The sequence below is a fragment of the Vitis riparia genome, chromosome 14, assembly GCF_004353265.1.
Source record: "Vitis riparia cultivar Riparia Gloire de Montpellier isolate 1030 chromosome 14, EGFV_Vit.rip_1.0, whole genome shotgun sequence".
Taxonomy (NCBI): domain Eukaryota; kingdom Viridiplantae; phylum Streptophyta; class Magnoliopsida; order Vitales; family Vitaceae; genus Vitis; species Vitis riparia.
Window position 1 is genome coordinate 21927191 of NC_048444.1, and position 23164 is coordinate 21950354.

At 33.5% G+C, this 23164-nt stretch overlaps 1 protein-coding gene and 1 pseudogene across 1 annotated transcript in view; both read left to right on the forward strand.

Moving 5' to 3' along the window:
• The first annotated feature begins 1839 nt into the window (after nt 1-1839).
• LOC117929884 lies at nt 1840-8547 on the forward strand (annotated as a pseudogene).
• The window catches only part of LOC117929882 (cysteine synthase-like), a 37146-nt gene continuing 16074 nt past the window's right edge, over nt 2093-23164 (forward strand). The window contains exon 1 of the mRNA XM_034850316.1: nt 2093-2162. The gene's annotated coding sequence lies outside the window, so the exon portion shown is untranslated. The remainder of the gene's footprint in view (nt 2163-23164) is intronic.

Here is a 23164-nt window from a genome sequence, read left to right on the forward strand (position 1 = left end):
TTTCAAAATTATTTTCCGGAAATTAATTCACCAATTGTTGATGAGAAATTTTCATAAAAAAATTGAAGAGAGTGGAAGAGAAAGAAGGGTAGCGGGAAATGAAAGAAGGTAATTTAAAAAAATTAAGTGTTTTTTTTTAAAAATAAAAATAAAAAATAAGCATCTCTCATATGCTTCCCTAAAAACCACCTCAAGTGTTTTTCTAAATTTTTAAGTGTTTTTTAAAATATTGTCAAACACTTTTTAACCTTAGAAACACTTTTAAAAAGCATTGTCAAACTGACACTAAATTCAGTTTGGTAATGATTTCATGAAGCATTTTTAACCTTTATAACACTTGAAAGTTTTAAATTTTCAAGTATTAGAAAATTAGAAAATACTTACTAGAATCGTTGTTAAACACACTTTAAGTGTTCCTTTTTAACATTACAAGTGATTTTACAAAATTTAAAAAGTGTTTCTTAAATTTTGTCAAACACCTATATTTTTTTTTTCATTAGGCTAAAAATGCTTCCTAAAATTACTGTCAAATGGATTTGTGATTTTCTTAAAAACACTTTGAGTAGAAACATTGTCAAGTGTCTTTTTAATGAAAGTATTTTTCTTGAAAGTGTTTTTAGAAGAATAATTTATAAAGTGTTTTTCGAGTTCTTTTTCAAAATTATAAGTAATTTTTTAGATTTTAAAAAGTGTTTCCTAAATTTTATAGAATATTTTTTTTTAATTTAAAAAATACTTCTTAAAATCACTATAAAACGAATTCTTAGGGTTTGTTTGGTTTCTGTTTTTGAAAAATTGTTTTGGAAAACGGTTTTTTAAAATAGTTTTTAAGAACAATTTTTTGTGTTTTAAAAAAAAAAAAATTGTGTTTAGGAACTGAATTTTGGAAAACAATTTTTGTTCTAAAAAAAAAAAAACATATTTGGTTGAGTTAATAAAAAAGTTTTTAAAAATAAGTAAAACAAAAAACATGTTTGAAAGTTATTTTTTTAATTAATAAAGTTTTTTCTCCCATTAACTTGATTTTATAAATATATAAATAATTTTCATATGAACAATTCATTTAAATTTAAAAAAAAATATTATATTTTGAAAATTTTGCATCAGTTATAATTTTCTTAAACAAATGATGACTATGTCACCATGTGTAAGTATATTAATTTCAATAATTTAAGGAAGAAGAAAGGGTTTTCGGGTGGGGGTGTAGTGGTTGGGTGGAACTCACCTTTGTGGAAACACAAAAAAACAACTAAGAAAACATAAAAAGAAGGAAGAGAAAACACAAAAAAACAATATATTATTTAAACAGTGAAAAAACAATGAAAACATCTTTTTATTGTTCTAAAAAAAAGTTGTTTTTGAGAACATAAAAAACAAAAACACACCCCCTTCTCGAAACAATTTTTTTGTGTTTTTTGTTTTCAAGAACAGAAAATAGTTCTTGAAAACATGAACCAAACATAACCTTAATAATTTTAAAAATAACATCAAAATAAAGTTCTTAAAGTTCTTATCTTTATACAAAATTAAATAAATAAATAAATAAATAAATATAAATAAAAATAAAGATAAAAGAGGAAGAAGAAGAAGAAGAAGATAATTTACTGTACTGAACAAATTCTAAATTAATCTTTCTAACATAAAGGAAAAGCTTTTGAGTTGTATAAACTTTTTGATTCTTGAACCAACATAATAAATGTAGTATCATTTTGTGGAAAAACAAGAATTCAAATAAGCAAATTGAGATTCCTTTCTGAACTACAAAACAAATAAATAAATGGGACCCGTCAAGAGGGGGTTGCAAATCTTTTTCTGAAAAATGTTTTGGCATTATAAGCTGTAAGAGCTGGTTTGAACTGAAACTGGTAATTCAGAGGAGCACTTCTATTGATTTGAAACCTAGGCACGTCTTCCAAGATAGGCAGGTTGAAACTCCCATTTTGACTATTGCTATGTTTGTGCTGTTTGCTTCTTGATTTTCAGCAAGTTCTAGCTGATCTCTTTGAAGAATCTTCATTATTGAGGTGCTAGCAAAGTTGGGTAGTCTGCTCTTTGATCTTGGGGAAATGATTGCTATATTAATGATTAACCCTTTTAGTGATTCCGGTGTTTGATCTTTTGGTGATTTCTTGAAAGTTTTTCATCAGTGGAGTGTTTGCAAAGTTGGGTACTTCAAATTTCAGTGGTTGCGCTTAATTCTTGATTGGGGTTTGTGTATGATTGTTGATTTCAGGAAGATGTCTGCTTGTAATTTTTTTGGCTAGTTTTCTTTCTAAGGCCTGTTCTTTGGACTGTTGTTAATTTGGTTGAAAAATCTTCTGCTGGTAGAATGTTTTCACAGGTTGGGTAATAAATTTTTTTGGCATTTCTTGCTGATAAAATGGTATTTTTTTTAGTAATTCTGCTATGTTCAAGTCAGTTCAAATCATGATCATTTGAGAAAATTTTCGCATTGTTAGGGTAATTACAGTCAAATTTATTATTGGCCATTATAATTTATTTGAATAATCAACATAATTGGACTTCCCAGGGTTGGGTATCTGTAAAACCTCCTTTAATTCTCCCAGTTGATGGAAGGAATGGAAAGTTAACTCTCTCCACTGTTTGGTTTTATTTTCTGCCCATGGGTATTGATAGTTCATTTGACGAAAGAATTATTTGCAGTATGGAGTCTTCCAGGGAAATGAAATTGTTGTATTTCCCACTTCCTATTTTGGTCCCTTTTCCTTGTCTTTTTTAGCATCCAAAACAAGTTTACTCCCTAGTGTGTTCAGGGTCATCTTTAGGCTTTCAACAAATGAGCTCTTTTATATTCATATCCGATTTTCTAATTGTGAACTGGGTTTTGAGTAATGGAATGTTAATCCATTTCATTTCCAATTAATTCTGAGCAATGAATAAGGGAATAATCTTTGTCAGATTGCAGTTCTTCTAAAAGGACATTATGGAGGACAAGTCTGCAATTGCAAAAGACATTACTGAAGTAATACCTCATCAGTCATCCTCAGTTCTTAATTTTTGCTTTTTACATCTCCCCTGGTGTCAAATTATAATAATCTTTATTGTCTTGCTTTTGGCTTGTACAGTTAATCGGCAAGACCCCTATGGTATACCTCAATAAGATTGTGGATGGATGTGTAGCCCGTATTGCTGCTAAGCTGGAGATGATGGAACCCTGCTCCCAGTGTTAAAGACAGGTATGCATTTTTCCTTTCATATTGGTTGTGATTACGAACCAAAGCACGTGTTAGTATTCCTGATTTGCAAATTTATGTTTTCCATTTTTAATGTCCATGATGCAGGATTGGGTATAGCATGATCAAGGATGCTGAAGATAAGGGCCTGATTACACCAGGAAAGGTCAGTAACTGAAGTTCTTGTTTCGAGATATGTTTGGGTAATTTTGTTAATCATTCATCTTTAATGAACACAGACAATCATAGTAACCATCAAATTTATAATTTTTTGCATGGTAAAAAGTGAAGATTAATACAATTTTCAAGATCTGTTTCACAGTTGTAATAATGAACAAGATGTGGTTTTGTTCTTTATGAACATGTTTGAACTGACAAGCTCCCCTGGGTTATCATTATGTTTGATTTGAATAATGGTGGCTGAAGACTGTCCTCATAGAGCCTACTAGTGGTAATACTGGCATAGGGCTGGCATTCATTGCTGCAGTTAAGGGTTACAAGCTTGTTATTGTCATGCCAGCTTCATTTAGTCTTGAGAGAAGAATCATTCTTCGAGCTTTTGGAGCTGAGTTGATCATCACAGATCCTGCCAAAGGATTTAAGGAGCAACTTCGGAGAATTGAGGAACTATTGAAAAAGATACCAAATGGTTATGTTCTTCAGCAATTTGAAAATCCTGCTAATCCTCAGGTAATCTTTGCATCCATGTCTTGCAAGTCGGATTGCTGATTGGACAGATTGATTTAGTAGCTTGTCCTTTTTTATGCAGATTCATTATGAAACCACTGGACCAGAGATATGGGAAGGATCTGGAGGGAAAGTAGATGCCCTTGTCTCTGGAATAGGGACTGGGGGTACAGCATCTGGTGCGGGGAAGTTCCTCAAGGAGAAAAATCCTGAGATTAAGGTTGGCTCGTGAGTGAGTGAGTGAGTGAGAGAGAGATCATATCTTTTGCTGATGTTTTTTTTCCTCTTACATTTAGGTATATGGTGTAGAGCCAGTGGAAAGTGCAGTTTTGAGTGGTGGAGAGCATGGTGAGCTGACTACATGTCTTGTACTCTTTGTATCTCTTTGATGCTAGAACATTCACAGAAATTCATTGAATTATCCTTTCATGATCATATTAAAATGTTGAAATAAAAAAAGAATTTAAGCATGCGATAAAATTATGAAAAACATTTTTAATTTCTTGAAACAGAAGCCTTATTATGAGTTTGACTTTCTATCATGATGCCTTGGCTTGGGAAACAGTAACACATTTTTCTGACACTAGCTTACTGAGTAGCCACTGCAGGAGGATTGGAGGAGAATCTATAATGGTCACAGGGTAAGGGTGCATTTTTGGGCTCTTTGAAGGATAGGGAACTTAAAATATTAACTTTTGGGGAAAATTATGAGAAGGGGAATGGTTGAAAGGAAGGGGAAGTTTTGGTGATTCCATAATGAAGATTAAAAACTGTTTCTTCAAATATGCAAGGTCTATACAGTATGAGAGCAGTAGTGAAATCTTTTCTAAAGGAGGGGAGGGGGGCAAATGTATTATTAAGTTGGTGACTGGTAGGATAGGTATCTGGGTTGGACAAAGGGTTGATAGTGTCTATTGTGGAGAGTCTTGGTTACAGGTTGATTGTTCTCTTTAGGAAATTTTCTGTTCACTTAGGATCTTATCTGGAGGAGATAGGCCTTGTAGAAGTGGGTGGTGGAGACCAAGAGCAATGGAACTAGGCCAGATTGGGCATTAGTATGTGAGTGCCTACTGGAGGAATCTGACTTGTCTAGCAGAGTTCTGTCCTTTTCAAGTAAGTCTCTTGAGCCCTGATACACGGGGGTGTGACATTTGTGCACCATTGTGGTGCTGGATTGAGCTAATGAGATGTCCATGGTGCCTGGTGTTTTCAAGGTCCTCAAACCTACCATCAAATGCCTAGCCTGCAGCTGCATGTCTACTGCTTCTGCCTGAGGCATACTGACCTTGAAATGTATCCTTTGGATAGTGGTTATCCATCCTTTTGGACTGGTGGAAGGCCAGTAGGCATTGAGCACCACTTTAGAACAAGTGATGGCCTTGTTCACCTCAGCCAGATTCAAACTTGAACCACCAAACTAGGATCACTGTCTCAGTACCAGGTGCCATATTCAGTACACCTTCTTGCAGTGCGGCGCCCCAACCCCCCGGTCCCACTTTCAACTCAGGCAGGCATGAACATATCCTGCTGCACCAAAAAGCACCTTCTAAGGACCTTAAGGAGGCAATGCATTGGCAACCACACTTGTGGTAGGTTTCCATCTAGTATGGGCTGTCTCAGGGACAGGCTACTTTATGAGGCCAAGATAACCTTCCTTGGCTTGGGATTTCCCTGAGCTGTCCATGGGTGCCATGAGTGGCTATTGTGTTCATGTGGACTAACAAGGTTGCACCACCTGAGTTGCCCTGACAGCACACATCATGCCAACTAGTCCAAACTTGACATTACACAAATACGGCGGCAACATCTTTGTGTGGCCTCCCTTCATATTGTTACACAACAAAAGTAGTGCATTGACTTTCTAAAAAAGAAAAATGAGAACAAGAGAATAGACATTATATGCTTCCATTCAAGATAAAACGTATAGAGGATGGATTTTTTTATCTAAATTTTTTTCATGCTATGATGATCCATATAGTTCCACAGCAATAGGATTACAACTGCAGTTCTTCAAATTGATAAATCAAAATTTTTAATCATTTTGTTTACTTTGTTATATTGAAAAAGCAAGATAAGCGTATTATTTTGCAGCTCTTTTACTTGTTTTTTTTTCTTTCCTTGGGTTCTGTTTGATATTTACTTCAGCACTAAAATTTGTGGTTCTAGAATTTATTTTCATGTAAGCCCTTTTAAGAAGAGTGATATCTTCACATATTGACTGTTTGGTTAATGGATACATTGCATGCATTCAAATATCAAAGCCCCGCATAAGATCCAAGGAATTGGTGCTGGTTTCATCCCCACTGTTTTGAATGTCAGCATACTCGATGAAGTTATTCAAGTAAGCCTCTGGTATTGGCCCTTCTCAATGAAGTGTGGGGTTTTGTTGCTTTATGCCATAATTCTGCATTGCATCACTTCATTCTGGACTTAAAAGTACATATCCAATGAAAATACATGAAAAATGAGAAATATAATCTGCAATAACACTTTATAATTCTTAGCGAGGCATATAGAAAAGCGATTGTTATATTTTTTGCATGTTTTCTTGCCAGAATTTTTTTCATTCCCACCAATATCTATAATCTATTTTCTGATTACAGTCAGTGTAATTATACATAGATTTCGATATCGACTTCTGATGTTTCTGTAACTTCTCAGATATCAAGTGATGAAGCCATTGACACTGCCAGGGCTCTTGCTTTGAAGGAAGGTTTGCTGGTATATTCACATTAATTAAGATCTCTTCCATCTGTTTTTCAAAAATTTTGAGCACTCTCGTTTCTCTTCGTTTAAATTGCTGTTGTGTATGCCCTTGATTCTGGAACCTTTTTTCTTTTTTATCAGGTAGGCATATCATCTGGTGCTGCTACTGCTGCTGCAATAAAGATAGCAAAGAGAGCAGAAAATGCTGGAAAACTCATTGTTGTAAGTTAAATTGCCTTCTTCCAAATATCTCTGTTCTACACTCTACTATTTTGATACAATCTGTGTTAAGATATTGTCTTTGGTTGATTTCTTCAATTATCTGCATAACAATCCCTTCAAATTGTAGGGTAAATCTTCTTCATGTATTTCTTCTATTACCTCATATTAACCCTGGAAGTGATATCTAATCTGTACTTATAGTTGAGGGAACCTTCCTAGGAAAACTCAATCGTATTCATCAGTACTTTATTGTGTATATTTGCTTTTGTTATTTTCAAATTCTTCAAGGTTCTGTGTTGGATGGTTAGTAACATTCCATCACCATAAATTAACAAGTTACTTTTCCTCCACACAAGGTTTTAGAAGACAAATTTTCCTAATTGGATTAGGAGGCCACAATGGTTCTGTCAAACGTGACGAACATTGGTTCAAGATGCATACCTGAAAGGTGCCCACTAATATGACAATCATAATGAATTGTTAAGCTGGCCATCTTTTACATTTGTAATTGGTTCATTATTCATTTGAGGGATGAAATTAACCTTTGATTCCTAGCAGACTCTTCAACACAATTGGCATAAATTTTGAGAGTTGGATTCCCAGCTTGGTTTGTCTTTTTTTTAAATAAATAAATATCCTTTTCATTTTTCCTCCTTTTGGTTGGAGTGGGGGTGGATTGTTGTGCAACTGGATTCTGTATTATTTCCTTTTTCATTTTTATTTTGTTTTGAGAATTTGAGCAAAGTTTGGTGACAGAAAGCCAAATATGTTGCATCTTCAACATTACCTCCCATCTATTCCAGTTTAGGGGGTGCATTCCTTGTAAAATCCATGCTATGAAACCCAGAAAGAGGGGTTTATAAAGGATACTGGTGCCTGAAATCCTTGCAGGGGCTTCCTAAACAGGCCTAACTCATTCATATTCTCTGACCTCTTGAATTTCTACATTGAAGTATTATTCTACTTGCCTGAGCTGATCAACCAGTTCGAGAGAGTTTGGAATCTGGGTAAGGGCAAGGCACTCCAAGAAATTGATTGAATAAACAATTCATAAAGAGAAACCTTTCTACGACACTCCATGTATTAGATGAGTTTGTGACAGTGTCAAATATCTATTCTTTTTCATTACAGTTCATCGGAATTCAGATTAATATGTATCATGTCTTATAATTTTGGATTCTGAACCTGATCTTTCACTACTCTATACTTTTCCATTACCCAAATAGAGGAGGCTGCTATAACAGGCTTAACATCATGTGTCCAGCCCATATGAAAAAAAAATTTCCAAGACTAATCCTGCCATTTTTTTTTACCTTGCTATGCAGGTGGTTTTCCCCAGCTTTGGAGAGCGTTATCTGTCTACCGCACTGTTTGATTCTCTGAGGCATGAAGCAGAAAACATGGTCTTTGAGTGAGGTGTTAATCGGTTTCAGAAAGTGTAATCTGTCCTTTCGCTGGTGTGATATCCAGATTAATACGGAAAATTTCTGTTGTGTGTTTCGCAGGAGAGCTGAAACAGTGGTGATGCCAAACCCAATAGCAACTATGCATCCAACCCAAAGATGAAGCACAATCATAAGAAGATCTACATATTTGGTGATTTATTTCATTTCTGTTTGTTCATATTTTGCTAATTGTGATGATAATTCCATTTGTGAGCATTGGAATGAATGTGGAAGTTTGTGTTACAAGAATTCAGCTCACCAAAATGGAAAAAGGAAAAGATTAGCACACAAAACTTTGATCCATTTATTTCCATGTTGCTTCAAACAACAAAAACATAACATCAATTATGCCTCTACATCACACCTAAACAAAATGAGCAATGAAACATGAGTTTCAGTCTTCACTAATCACGTCTCCTCTCTGGTTAACCCTTTCTACCATTTGAAAGACGGGTTTTTATTAGCGTATGATTTAGCCTACTTTGATACTGATAAGCCATGCTCAGCATTGTGATTAAGCCTGTCTTCAGGCGATATGCTCAATTTTCCTGCATACAAAAACAAACAACAAAACCTAGATAGTAAGGAAAAATGAAAATGAAAATAAAAATGGTTGTTTTATATGTTTTCATATTTTCATCTTTCCATTTCTGAAAGCAGTTGTAATTTCAGCTACCAAAGAAGAGACTCAAACAGTATTTGGATGCATACCTTCTTAGTATATATTGTGGATCCAGGTGAACATTTCAGAGAACTGCAATAGACATCACATACAATGTCATAATGATTCTTCTTGCATTCTGTCATACAATTTTCAAGACAATTGGGGTCTAAAGGTGGGTCAGCGTCAGCCATCTCAAATATTAATAAACACATAACCAGTACTTTGATAAACCCTTTTGCCTTTGCCATATCTCCCAATCTCTGATGATACTACCACCTCTGAAATATGCATATATATGAGAGAGGTGTTAAAGTTAATTTATTTTTGGTAAAACCCAGAAAAAATCATGGGAAGATGTGTGGTCTGTGTGTATCCAACCCATCAAATCTCCTCAGTTTTCTTGGTTTCTCTGGATTTCCCATTGGCCCTCCTCACCTCTCTCCCTCTCAAAATCCATGCTAAATATTGAAGGGATTATTGATTCCCATTCTTTCCAACCTTTAATTAGTGTTATCTTTTGTTATTATCTATTTTTGGATTAAAACTGATAGGTTGCCTCTGGCAGAAAATTTAAAAAAGGGGCATGTTTGGTTTCAATATTCTGATTATAAAAATTGAAAAAAAAAAAAAAAGGAACACTTAAAAAGAGATAAATTTCAATTAATTTCAACGATCAATTTCATTGTTACTTGGTTTTATGTTTAAAATTATTGTTTCAATATTTTAATAAATTTTTAATCAAGTTAATATTTGTAGATTTAAAAGGTGTTGGTAAAATTTAATATTTATTGTTTAATGACTTAAGTTGATTTTAAGTTAAATTATACTTAAATAGTTAACTTAAAACTTATTATTTAATTCTTATTTCAACTATTAAGGTTGTTTGATAAAATTAATTTAAAATTTATCCTAAATCATCAAATCAACATATTTATCCTCATAAATTATAATTAGGGCAAATAAATTGAGTAACAATAGAGGCATGGAATAGTAAAGGAGATTATGGAAGTAATCAGGGCAAATGAGAATAAAAAGACACGATGAAAATGTGAAATTAAGAATAAGGTAATTGTTTTTACTTATTATTTAAAGTTATTTTTTACTTTAAATCATACCATTAAGTTATTTTACCAAATATACTTAATTTATTTAATGACTTAAATTAAGTTATTAAGTCATTTTAAGTTATTAAGTTGGTTTACCAAATACCTACTTAGTCTATAAATTTATGATAGTTATCTAGTTAAGTTAGAGTTATAAATTATTTACAAAATATTACACTATTCACCAATTTAAGACATAAGTCTTGATTTTGTATTCATTTAACTAGTAAGAAAATTTTTTTAAAAAATTATAACTATGTGTGAAAAAGACATATTAAAGTTTCGTTCGATTAGTTTTGGTCCATGAATTTCTTATATTTATTATATTGGTTTTTGAATTCCAAATTATTTTAGAATTACTCAACTTGTTAATAAAATGTTTGTGTTAAGTTTTACTTGAAATTTTGAAAAAGCATAGTTATGTTCAAAAGAAGAAATATGTGGATCATGTTAGACTAGTTTTGATATATGAATTTCTAATTTCTATTGAATTGGTTTTTGAGTTTGAAACATAGTTTTAAAAGGCTCAAGGCGCACCAAGGCGCAAAGTAGTCTTGGAGCCTAAGGCACATGACGCACCTAAGGCATGGGCTTTAGTAAAGTGAGGCGTACCCTAATTAATATAAATATTTTTATATAATATAATTAAATTTAACAATCATTTATTTGTCCTAAACACATAAATCATCAAATATCATCCCAAAAATTCAATTTAATCAACAAAAAACATAAAAATAAAGAACTCCAAGTATAAAAACAAATCCAAATCCATATTGCTAATAGCCTAATACATATCCAAATCCAAAGTTTCCAAACCAAAACATGAAATTTGTCCACAATTCAATAACATCATTAAAAAACACTTAAATAACAAATTTGTCCACAACAAGCAATCATCACTCATCCTCTAAATCAACAAAATCATCATCATCATCATCATTTCCATCATCACATTTGTAGCCTTCCTCATCTTTTTCATCTGTTGAATCAACCATGTCTCCATCTTCATCTTCATCTATTAGTGAATGAGAAGACAAAGTTCTAGAACTTGAAGTTATCCTTCTCGTTGGTGGTATTATGATTGAGCTTGCTCTAGCTCTAGCTCTAGTATCAAACCCGGTCTCCTCAGCTCCAGTAGCTCTAGCAACATCATCCCATGTCAAATTATCATCATCAAATACAAAATCATCTTGTGCACCTCCATGAGAATCCTCATATTTCATTTTTCCTATCAACCATTCATTGCTATCATCTATATCTTTCAAGGAAATTGGGTCAATGGTGTTACGTTCATTATATCTTCTCTTCAAGGCTCGATTATACCTAATGTATACCAAATCATTCAAGCGTTGATGATCTAACCTATTTCTCCTCTTGCTATGAATCTGCAAAAATTCATAAGCTCTTAAATATATTTTAAAGTTTTAACTTTTAAGTTACATTCAAGACTTTATTAGACTATTACTTGTAATTATTTTGGTCACTTACATTTTAAAAGATGCTCCAATTTCATTCAAAACCCGATGCACTGCATGTTAAGTTGAGGACTTTCATTGCAAACCTTTGCAAATTTGGAGCTGAAGCTCCATATGCAGCCCACTATTCAGCTGTAGTATAGATATTAACAATTTAGTGAAACAATTAACCTATTTTAGCAAAAATACAATCTTATCATTTAAATAAACAAAACTAAATAACTAACCTGGTGCTCTAGTCTTCCTTGTCCTAATAGCTAACTCATTCCCGAATAGTCCTTGGGCATTTGTATACAAACTCATTTCGGCCACAACTTTTTCTTGCTTAACAGGGTCTCTTGTTAGCCTTAAGATGCATTTATACAAATTACTCAGAATCTTTGCATCATGCTCTATTTCTAGTTTATCATAGAAGAATTTCAGGTTCAAAAAGTACCTTGTTGCATGCAAAGGTTGATGAAGCTGAATCTCCCACCTTTTATCAATGATTTTGAAGATTTCTTTGTACTTCTCTTTATTTCCATTAAAACTTCTCACAAGTGTATCCTTAGCTCTATTCATGGCCTCTTAGATGTCCATAAGAGCTTTTTTTTTCATCATCAACCAAAAGAAATAGACGAACTAGGGGACTCGAAACCTTTAAGCAAAACACAATAGTGTTCCAAAATGAAGGCATTTGAACTATGTTGACTATAGTTTTCCTCTTCTGCTCTTTTGCCAATTTTACTATCTGACCAATTTGAACTTGTAAACATCTTCCTCAAGTGGTTTTTTTGTTCATGCAATCGCGATAATGTGATGAAAGCAATTGCAAACCGAGTTTTAGCAAGCCTAAGCAATTCCCTTTATTTAGTAAACCGCTTCATCATGTTGAGTAGCCCTGAGCAATTATAAATATACCAATTTAGTGATATAGCCCTCTCCAATGTCCTCTTGATGTTTGGTAGCTTTCCAATATCTTCCAACATCAAGTCAAGGCAATGTGCAACACATGGTGTCCAATACAAATGTGGGCGCTTTATTTCTAATAGCCTCCCTATGTGACATTATAGATAATAAATTTACATAAGTTCTCAAGATAAATATTCAAAATTTAAAAGTAAATAAAAGTTCAGGAAATAGTATTTATTACCTGTTATCACATAACTTAAGTGATTACCTGTTATAACTTGAATGCATTCTCCTCACCAACTTGCTTTACCTATTTGTCAAGTAACTCAAACATTTTTTCTTCCGTCTTAATCATTGAAGAAGCATCAATAGATTGCATGAACATGGTTCCTTTTGAACAATTAACCAAAAAGTTCATCAAAGTTCTCTATTTCCTATCAGTCCATTCATTCGATATAATTGAACATCCATTTTTTTTCCATTCCACCATATGATCTTTCATCAAATCTTTTGTGAGAGTCAATTCTTTGTTAAGGTTAGTAATTCTTACCTCATGAAGAGTTGGTCCCTTCATACCCACACCATATTGGCCAATAGCCTCAATCATTGGTTGGAAACTCGGATATGTGACTGCATTAAATGGAATAGCAGCCTTATACATCCACGTTGTGATAAGCATACATGTTTTTTCTCTTGCTTCCTTTTTGTAGGCATCATTGATAGTAGTTTGATTCATTTTCCCACTCCTTCGATTTTGAACAACCATCTCTGCATTAGGAGTGAAAAAATGGTCCATAGGACCTTTTTGTTTTGGCTTTTTTTGAAGAAAACATCCTATCACCACTTCATCCTCAGTTACTACCTCCACTAGAAATGTTGGTGACATTCATTATACTATTAATCTCCTCACCAAAATCTTCATCTTCCAAACCAAACAAATCTTGATTAACATCTTTGCTCCCTATATTCATTTGTTTTTTTTTACTTTTCTTGAAACTCATATACTCTTCCATTTCTTCTTTAACATGTTTCAAATATTTTCTACACTTTTTAACGTTTCTATATCCACTAACAAGATGTTGTTTGTGTCTATATATGCCTCATTAGATTACTTTATCACAAAAAATGCATATGATGATGTTCAAATATTTTTCATTAACTAAACGAGTATACTTCCATCCGGGATCTCTTCTTTCATTTGCACTAGAGTCCACTTCAGTTTCGCTCTCATTATCCATCTTGCAAAAAAATTATCTATACTATAATAAAATAAATATAATTAAATTAAGAAAAGAAAATTGAAAAAAAAATATGCAGATCACATTAACAAAAGTTATACACATGAGTGTTTTTTGTTTATTTATTTTTATTTAGTAAAATTTTCATGTCAAAATACAATATTTATATTTAAAAAAAAAAATCCAATGAGAGTTATGAGACAAGAATGAAAAAAAATGCAGAAAAGAGAAAAATACCGAGGTCCCAAAAAGGTACGTGACTATTTTTCATCTATTTTTCCTCATCTTCTTCATCTTCTTCATCTTCTTCATCTTCTTCACTTCTCCATTGCACGACTGAGGTTAGGGCAAGATTTGGGAGGGGTGTCAGGTTGAAAACAACCAGAAAATGGGGTTGGAAGGAAAAATAGGGCCAAAACAGCGTCGTTTTGGCTTTTTTTTTTTTTTTTTTTAAGGAACAAGTTCCAAAATGACGTCATTTTGGCCTATTCTTTTTAAAATAAAAAGGGCTAACATGATGTCATTTTGGTCCAAAAAATAAAAAATAAAAAATTAGGGCTTCTCTACTCTCTGCAACCCGACGCCGAAGAAAAAGAGAAAGAGAAGAAGAAGAAGAAGAAGAAAAAAATAATAATAAGAGAAGGAGAAGAAGGAGGTAGGGGATCGAGGCATACCTGGGAACCACGTTGTGCCTTGCGCGCCTAAGCAACGCCTTCATGAAGGAGCGTCGCACCGCACAGAGCCTAGGCGCACCTTTCACAACTATGGTTTGAAATTATTTTTCAAATTACTATATTCATTAATGAATCAACCCATTAAGTCTCACTTAATTTGAAATCCATATGCATAAGAAATTTAAAAAATATAATTATATACAAAAAAAAAAAAAAAACTAGTTTGGATTTGAGAATTTTTATGATCATTCTCTAGGTTTCAAAAAGTAGCTCCTATGCAACAAAGCCAACCATGTCTTTGTTTATTATTGTGACCTACATTTTATATACTTCGTGTTTACACCTAAATTTTATATATAAAATGTATTTTATATTTACACATGTATTTTATGTTTATACTTAAATTATATATATATTTTTAAAAATAAAACTTTAAAATAAATTTTTAATAATTATATTGATTTTAATTATTTATTTTCAAATTCCCTTTATTTCTTATTGAAAGCATAAAAATCATGAATTAAATACAAATATAATAATTATACATATATGTTATAAAAGTAGATAAATTATCAGTTTAGTATTAAATGAATTTTCAAATACCACCTATTATAAAATGTTACAAATTATTCATTCATACATTAATTTCTTCATATATCAATTATAATATATAATATATGTATTATTAATTTTTATATCATTTTTAGGAAGTTTTATAATATTTTCATAAATTTTGATCAGTTTTCATTCTAATCGATATTTTGTGTTAAAATATGTTTGACTCAAACCTAACCCAAATGATAAGATCTATGTGTCCAAATCATACCCATACTTTATTAGAATATTATGAAGAATAATTATAAATTTTTTGAATTATATGTAAGAATACAATACCTCTATACGTCTATGGAGGATAATTCAAAAAAATTATTTTTCATATTTAAATTCTAAAATAAAATTTTTGAGCCACGCTAATCTGGGTTGTACAAAGGGAACTAGCCTACGCTTCAATTCCAAGTTCCAACAAAGGATTCGCGAGTCCATGTACAATCTCTAAAAGCGAAAAAAAAAAAAAAAACTCTTAGGGGAGTGTGGGAGCCGTCTCTCACGCCCTGCTCACGTGCCAACACTCTCCCAACACCTCTGTCTCTCTCTCCAGATCTACGCATCTGTGTTCGTCGTCTTCGCTCTCTCCATGCCTCTCTATTCACAATCAATTCATCCAAAACCCTAACCCTAGATTTCCATTCTTCACCCACAGAATCCCCAGAGCTTCAGAGATGGCCTTCATGGCGGTTCTGGAATCGGATCTGCGCGCTCTCTCTGCTGAAGCTCGCCGTAGGTACCCCGTGTCAAGGACGGTGCGGAGCACGGCATATTGAAGGTTAAGGGATCGTTTTCACTATTTTTTTATTTGAATTTAGAGTAATGAATGCATTTTTTGTTTGTTCATTTAGTGTCAGTGTTGTTTTGGTTTTGATTGAATTGAGCGTCAACTGTTGTCTGTATTTGAATGTTTGATACATGTAAAATGATGTTTAGATTATGCGATTGTTCAACATTGTCGAAAGATAAAATGAATGACTTAGTTGAGCTGATTCTTTTTTATGATATTCAAAGTTTTGAAGATCACGAGCTTAAATTAGTTGAATTTGGCATTTTTTGTTTGAAAAGATTTAAATGCTCCATAATTGAGGAGATAGAATGGAGGAAAAGAAAAATAGTAAGATTTTGAGTCTTCACTTCTATCAACGGAAATGGTTGTGTTAGGCTAAATTGAACTGAAGGTATTCAATTAAGCAAAATGGTTGTATTAGGCATGTTTAGTGGGATTCTCTTATTATTATGTTATTGGATCATAAATAGTGAAACCTCTTTTCATCATTAATAAAATGTTTAAGACTCAGAAATGTGGACTTCATTTTATTCCCTACACTTCCATTGTAATCAGAGCATAAGAGGAATTTAGGTTCTGTGAAATTCAACTGTGTCAGAGCTATGAATTCTATGTTTAATTTGGATTTTGAGAATTTCAAATTCTATTTTAAATTTGCACATAGTAATATACTCATAGTGCACAACTGATGAAATGTGATGCTGTGGAAGATTGGGATAACAGAACAAATGTAACTGTTGATTCGTTTTTTCTTTTTTGGAGAGCTGGGTTTGAAATTATTTGTGCTTTGATGTGAATTTGCAGCTTCGTTCATTGTCAAGCCCTAGTGAAATTGCACATAATGAGGACATACTACGGATCTTTCTGATGGCTTGTGAGGTCAGAAATGTCAAGCTGAGTGTTATTGGGCTTTCCTGCTTGCAAAAACTTATATCTCATGATGCTGTTGCTCCATCAGCTTTGAAAGAGATACTCTCCACACTGAAAGATGTAAGTTTGGATTGCCATTGGTATGAACAATATGCTAGTTGCTCAATCTTGAATGGATTGTGGTGGATTGGGATGCTTTTACTTTGGAGTCACAATGCTTTCTTTTTGGTTACTCTTATTGTAAATTAAAGTGTTTTTAGAGAAATAGGGTAAAGCCCAAATAGATGTAAATCAAGAAGCAAAAGACCTTGACATCCACAGAAGCTAAAATAAAGCTAAAAATCGAGAAAAGAAGATCCTTGTATTAAGTTGATGTCATATAACAAAGATATATGAAGGATTTCTTTTGGCTTATACGTCAATAACTCTAGTTCTTAAAAGATCCTTCTATTCCTCTCTTTCAGACACATTTATGAAGTCATGAAGTGCAACTTTGCAAGTAATAGGGCTTCATATGGCTTTTGAAGTTCTTGCTTTGTAAATGAAGTTTTTATGGCATAAGGAGAAGAAAATTGGGCAAGTAGATGAAAGTGACAATATTTTAGTTGATTGGGGTTGCCATAAATGAGAAGTGTTAGCAAATGCTACCAATTGGAATATATTTTCTAATGGCACCCACCGCATCAAAATATAAGTTAAGATTATCGTGATTGACAAAAATGCTTGAGTTGTTGAGTATTGCCATGAGGATGGTTGGGGCTTGATGTAGGAACATTCATGAAGTATGGTAAGGTTAAACCACCTTAATGCATTAAAGGTAGAAACTGTTTCAGTATTAGATTTGATTTCCAATTTTGATTAGGCTTTTATTACATTAGTTTCCTACTTTATTTGTACTTCCATTATATATATATATATCTTTTGATTAGGAATAATGATTTTTCTATTATGTATAGAAATAGGATTAACTCTATATATCCCAAAGAATGTAGATAATTCTTCCTTGATTGTTAATTCCATAAAAATAGTTGTTTAGAATATATCTCTCTTGAATTTTATTCCAAGATGTATGTTTTTATTGTCTTCTTTGTTACTTCTTTCCCATTCTTTTTTGTTGCATCAAATTGGTATTAGGGCAAAGGAAAAACCCAGATCTATACCATGGTTGGACGTGATAGAAGTCGTGGTAGAAGAGGAACCTAAAACTAGCAAACAAAGATGATTGAGGTCAGGCAAGTTATTAAGGATTTCTCATGGGCTGTGCAAATACTTCAATAATGTGAATAGACCGAAGCTTATATGTGGAGTCTGAAGGCAACCATAACCCCTTGTACTTACTGGAAGGTAGTCATGAGGATGACACCTTTGAAGTAGTAGAAAACCCCTTTCATGATTCTTGACAACGAGATAACATAGAGTAGAGCGGGTTGGAAGATAAATCAGTCCATGTACTTGATTTGAATGGGGGAGGAACCAAAATTGAAGTTGCTGAATTTTTTGGGAACATGCATCATGCATGCTGAAGATTATTTGGATTGTGAAGCTAGTTTCAAGAAGTACTTTTAGTGGTATTCCATGGCTGAAGAAAGAAAGGTGCTTTTTTCTAAAGCTTGAGTTGAAGGGTACTATACTTAAATACAGGAAAAGAAGTTCCTCTCATGAAAAAAATTGCTATATTAATTGCAGAATGCACCTCTAGGTTTGATAATCTCTTTATTCTAGTTGGTTTAAATGAGAGTAATAAACAAATGACATGTTGTTACCTTGCCCACTTGAACATCAATTAAAGATGAGATGAGAGTAGTTCTATTTTTCAACCTAAAGAATGCTTGACAATATGCTTTGATGGCTGAAAAGGTGTGACACTATGATGCTAGACAACCTATATCTGTGCACTTGGATGGTCTGTCGCATTGAAATATAGTTGCTGTCCAGGATGTTTTGAGTGATCAAATAGCTAAAAAGAATGAGCAAGGACCTGTTAGTGGCTGTCCTTCATACCCCTGAGATGGAAATTATGGTGGCTGACTCATTGATGGTTTGGAAAATTCACCCATGATCAACCCCAATGCAATTGCCTCAACTGATTCATTATTAGTTTAGGAAACACAAGCAAGCCCTTAGGGGAATGTTAGGGATGCACCTATGAGCAGAATGAAAGAGCCAAAGTGTCCATTGATCTTTAGGAAGATCTTATAAAGGCTCAAGATGATGTCATGGATGAGAATGTAGATGGGTATTGATATATTTTTGAGTTTGAGAACGGAATTGCACAGGCATTAGGACTTGCAACATTTGAATACATTGATAAGAACATTCTGATAAAGATGAAACTGGATAGATAAGAACATCAGTCAAAATGAGGCTGATGTTTATGGGGTTACGAGACAAAAAGAAGACCTCACTAAGAAGGAGAATGAGAAGCAAATTCTGAAACAGAGCTTATTAAGAGTTCTACCCTGAATCTCAAGGAAATGATAGAGGATCAAGTGTAGATCTCAAATTCAGAGTTGCCACCTGAGGAAATGGTTCCCAGAGGTTCTCAGTCGGGATGATGCTGATCTGGGAAGCATGTCACATAGTTTGATATCCACCAAGAAGTCTTACTTCAATGAGAACATATATCAACTCAATATACTTTTAGTAAGTAATGAGCTAGGGAAAGACAATAATCTTAAGGAAGCATTCTGTAATATGAAAAATAATGCAAAACTGCTCACAGCAAGGTTGTTTTAGGAGTTGCATATCATCATAGAAGGCTTCTAGCTAGCAAGCTCCAAGGAGAATGTAAGATTGGAAAAGGACTAGCATGAAGAAGGAAATTTTGTACATAGGTCATTACTGAAAAGATAAAATATGGTTGAGGCAAACCCGGTTAGTGGTCATTGATGAGGATGATTCTGGGCATGGCTGAGAGCTGCTATAGGGATGTTGCTATTAAGCTTTAGTGACATATGTCATGCCATGTCCCAACTGGAAGTGGGGAATGTTGTAAGCTATGGGGGGGGACATAAAGTTAGTCCATGATTTTGATCAATCTTTTATTGGATAGATCGGGATCAAGATAATCTCTGATTACACAATTAAGCAAGAGAATTCTATTAAGGATGAACCAATGGTTGATCTATTGAAGTATTTGAACAACATGCTCGATGTTGCTGTTGCAGACACTCAACTCCCATCTAGACAAAGCCCACTTCAGCAGCTTCTTTTGATCATGGTGTATGGTTAGTCCTTTAGAAAGGTGAATTGGAAGTGTTGCATTAAGGAGCTCTTGAGTTGAAAGCGTATTGTCTCATTTATGTTTCTAGATAGCCCACAAGAGTCTATCATGGACCTCCAGGAAGTATCATTTCAAGGTCAAAATATCAAACTTTCTAAGCACCTAGATCATTCACTTTCCCTTACTACATCACATTGAAGAACATCAAAGCACTTTCAAGGGCCCTTGTTGATTTATTAAGACAATGGTTGGGTAAACCAACTAGTAAAGTATGTGATTGCGAAGGAAGAATTAAGAGAGACTGATTCTACAATACATGCTGAAATGGAATTTTTTTTTCATTATTGTTGAGTTTTTCGTTATTTGAAGGAATTGATGTTGGAGGATTCAAGAAGTATGCTAAAGTCAAACCACGTCAGTGCATTAAAGATAAATGTTTTTTGGTATTAGGCGTTCATTTTGATTAGTTTTTCACATTGTTATATTTTCTATTTTGATTTGGTTTTTATTACATTAATTTTCTCTTTTGTGTTTTCCTATTGCGAATAATTCAATTATGATTCGATTGTTTTTCTATAATATTTAAGGAAAAAGGAGTTGACTTAACCATATTTTCATTCATTGTGTATATGTAATAGATTGTGGACATTATTTATTTATTTATTTTTTGATGAGTAAAGCAAGAGAATATTATAAACAAAAGATGCCTACAAAGCACCCTATAGTGCAGGCCTATATAAAAAAAAAGCACCCTATAGTGCATAGGACATATACAACAAACACCTCAAGGTGCCTTCAAAAAAGAGGGGTAACAAAAAACAACCTCCTCAATACAAACCCAACTGGTCTAGGGTGTTTAGATATTCAAAAATTCAAGAATCTTGTGGAGTTGGGCTAGGGTGTACATTGGTGAGGATACCTATTCTTTTTTAGGCTTTTTGGAGTGGCTTGTGGCCACTTGAGGGTGTGTGAGGTTTTTCCCCTCATTTTTTTCTTGTCAGCTCTTCTTCTTGGGCTTTTGTGTATACCCCCTGTATACATGCGGCTTTTCAGCCTTTTCTAATATATTCTGATGTTTATCTATTAAAAAAAAAATACAAACCCAACTGGTCCACAAAATCTACTACAGACAAGGGACTAGAATCAATTGATCATCTTTTTTACATTGCTTGGTGACTTTAGGTTGTGGCATAGACTATTTATACCATCAGAGCTAGATTAGGTTTCTCCAAGAAATGTAAGTGACATGATATGATTGTTTCTTTTATGGGATTCAAGAGTACTCTTTGAGGTATAACACTTTAGTGTATTGCTTCTCTCACATTGATTTGGATATTTTAGGGAGAAAGAAATGAAGGGTTTTTTAGTACTATTGGAGTGCTGTGGATTATTTAGGACCAAATTTATTTTTATTCTTCTTTTTAGGCCTTAGTTAGCAAGGCATTTGATCCCCTTATGGACTTCATCTCTTGTGGGTTCATTTAATTTAAATTAAATGAATGTGGCTTGGGTAACCCAAGTTAGTTAGGCATTGGAGAGGTGATAAGAGACGAGTTTTTAGTGGTGAGGGCATTTCAAAATTTGAAGGAGAGGATTTTACCATTGAGGCAGAGGTTTTAACTCTTTTAGAGGGTTTGCTTTAGGTGAGGGCTCTTTTTCCTTCTAGCTTATGGTAGAAAGGGATTCAACAATTTTGATTTCTTGGTTCTCTAGATTAGAGAGAGGCTTTGAAGGTATAATGAGTGGCTTCATCAAATTCTAGACGTTAATTATGATTTAAATTATTCTTTCTCTTGGTATCCTTGTTCAACTAATGATGTCATTGATATTTTAGCAAAAAGAGAAGCCAAGATCATGTTTTATCCTTGTGATGTATAGCTTTCCTCTTGTTCCTATGTCCAAACTTCACTCTATTTTCCTTTTTGTATTAACCTTGTATATTCTAGAAAGATTTCTTTTCCTTTCTTTGTACTTAAAAAATTTGTAAATGATTTTTTTTTTCTTTGGGAAAGAAGGTGGATTTGTAAAAAAAAGAGGGATGGAATCGGTTGTGATATGTACCATGAGTTGATTCTTCACGAGCTTGAAATTTGTGTCATCACTTGAACAACTCAAATATTGTACTGTTATAGCTTTGGAACAACAAAAGAAAATTCAATAGACCACTTAGGATATTATCCGTCTTTTTCTACATAGTTCATTAACTTTAGGCCTTTGGCATAAGCTCTTTGGTATATATAGCCAATTTGGTTTAGGTGCCGTTGAGGAGTGTTGGAGATATGATGCTTATCTCTTTTATAGGATTGGGGTTTTCATTGGGAGGTAGGACCCTTTGGCAAATTGCTTGCCTCACTATTATTTGGATTATATGGCATGAGAGAAATGTTAGGATTTTTTGAGGATCGATAGAGAACAGAAGAGATGTTGTGGGACCTAATTCATTTCTACTCCTCCCTTTGGGCCTATTGTTTCATCGCTTTTAGGGGAGCTCTACTCAATGTTATTTAGCTAAGTTGGCTTTCGGTTTGTAATTCATAGTGAAGTATATTCTTACTTTGATTAGGTTTTGTATTTTGAGAGAAGGACCCCTCATCCTTCTCTCTTTCTTTTAATCAATAAAAAATTATCTTTGTTTCTGATAAAAAAAAAACCAACATTCAGTGTGTATCCATTTGTGTATGTTGATATAGTTTTAGATAATGAATTGGAGTCATAGCAACATCTCATCATCTTTACTAGGGTTTATAATGTTTTTTTCTTCTTCTTCTTTTTATGAGAAACCTAATAGATCTTTTTTTTTTTTTTTTTTTGATAGGAGATGACAAAGGAATATATTGATAAAAAGAAGGTATAATAGAAGGATGAGGAATCCTCCCACTAAAGAAAAACAAGACTACAAGTAATCAAATATAAGAAAATACAAAGAGAGAATAAGCAAACACTCTAGTTACACACCGCTAACCAATCAAGTTGTAACACGTTAAGAGGTATCCCCTTAAAAACCTTAGAACAAAAAGCCCAAAGAGAAGCAAGAAAATGAATAGAATCCTAAAGATACTCTGAATTCCTTGCTTTATCCTAAAAAATCCTTGCATTTCTTTCCCGCCGCACCACCCACATTAACGCGATGCACGCGTCTTGCCATAAAACAATCCCTCTTTTAGAAGATCCAAAACCATTAAACTTAGTAGATAACATGTCAGAGATGCTCCTTGGGGGAACCCAATCCGTCTTTGCTAATTGAAATAATCTGTGCCACAACCCATCGTCAAAGAGCAATGGAGGAAAAGGTGATCTACTGTTTCTCCATGCTTCATGCACAACTTACATATATCGGGACTAAGTGCTTTGTGGGGTCTTCTCAATTGTAGCAAGT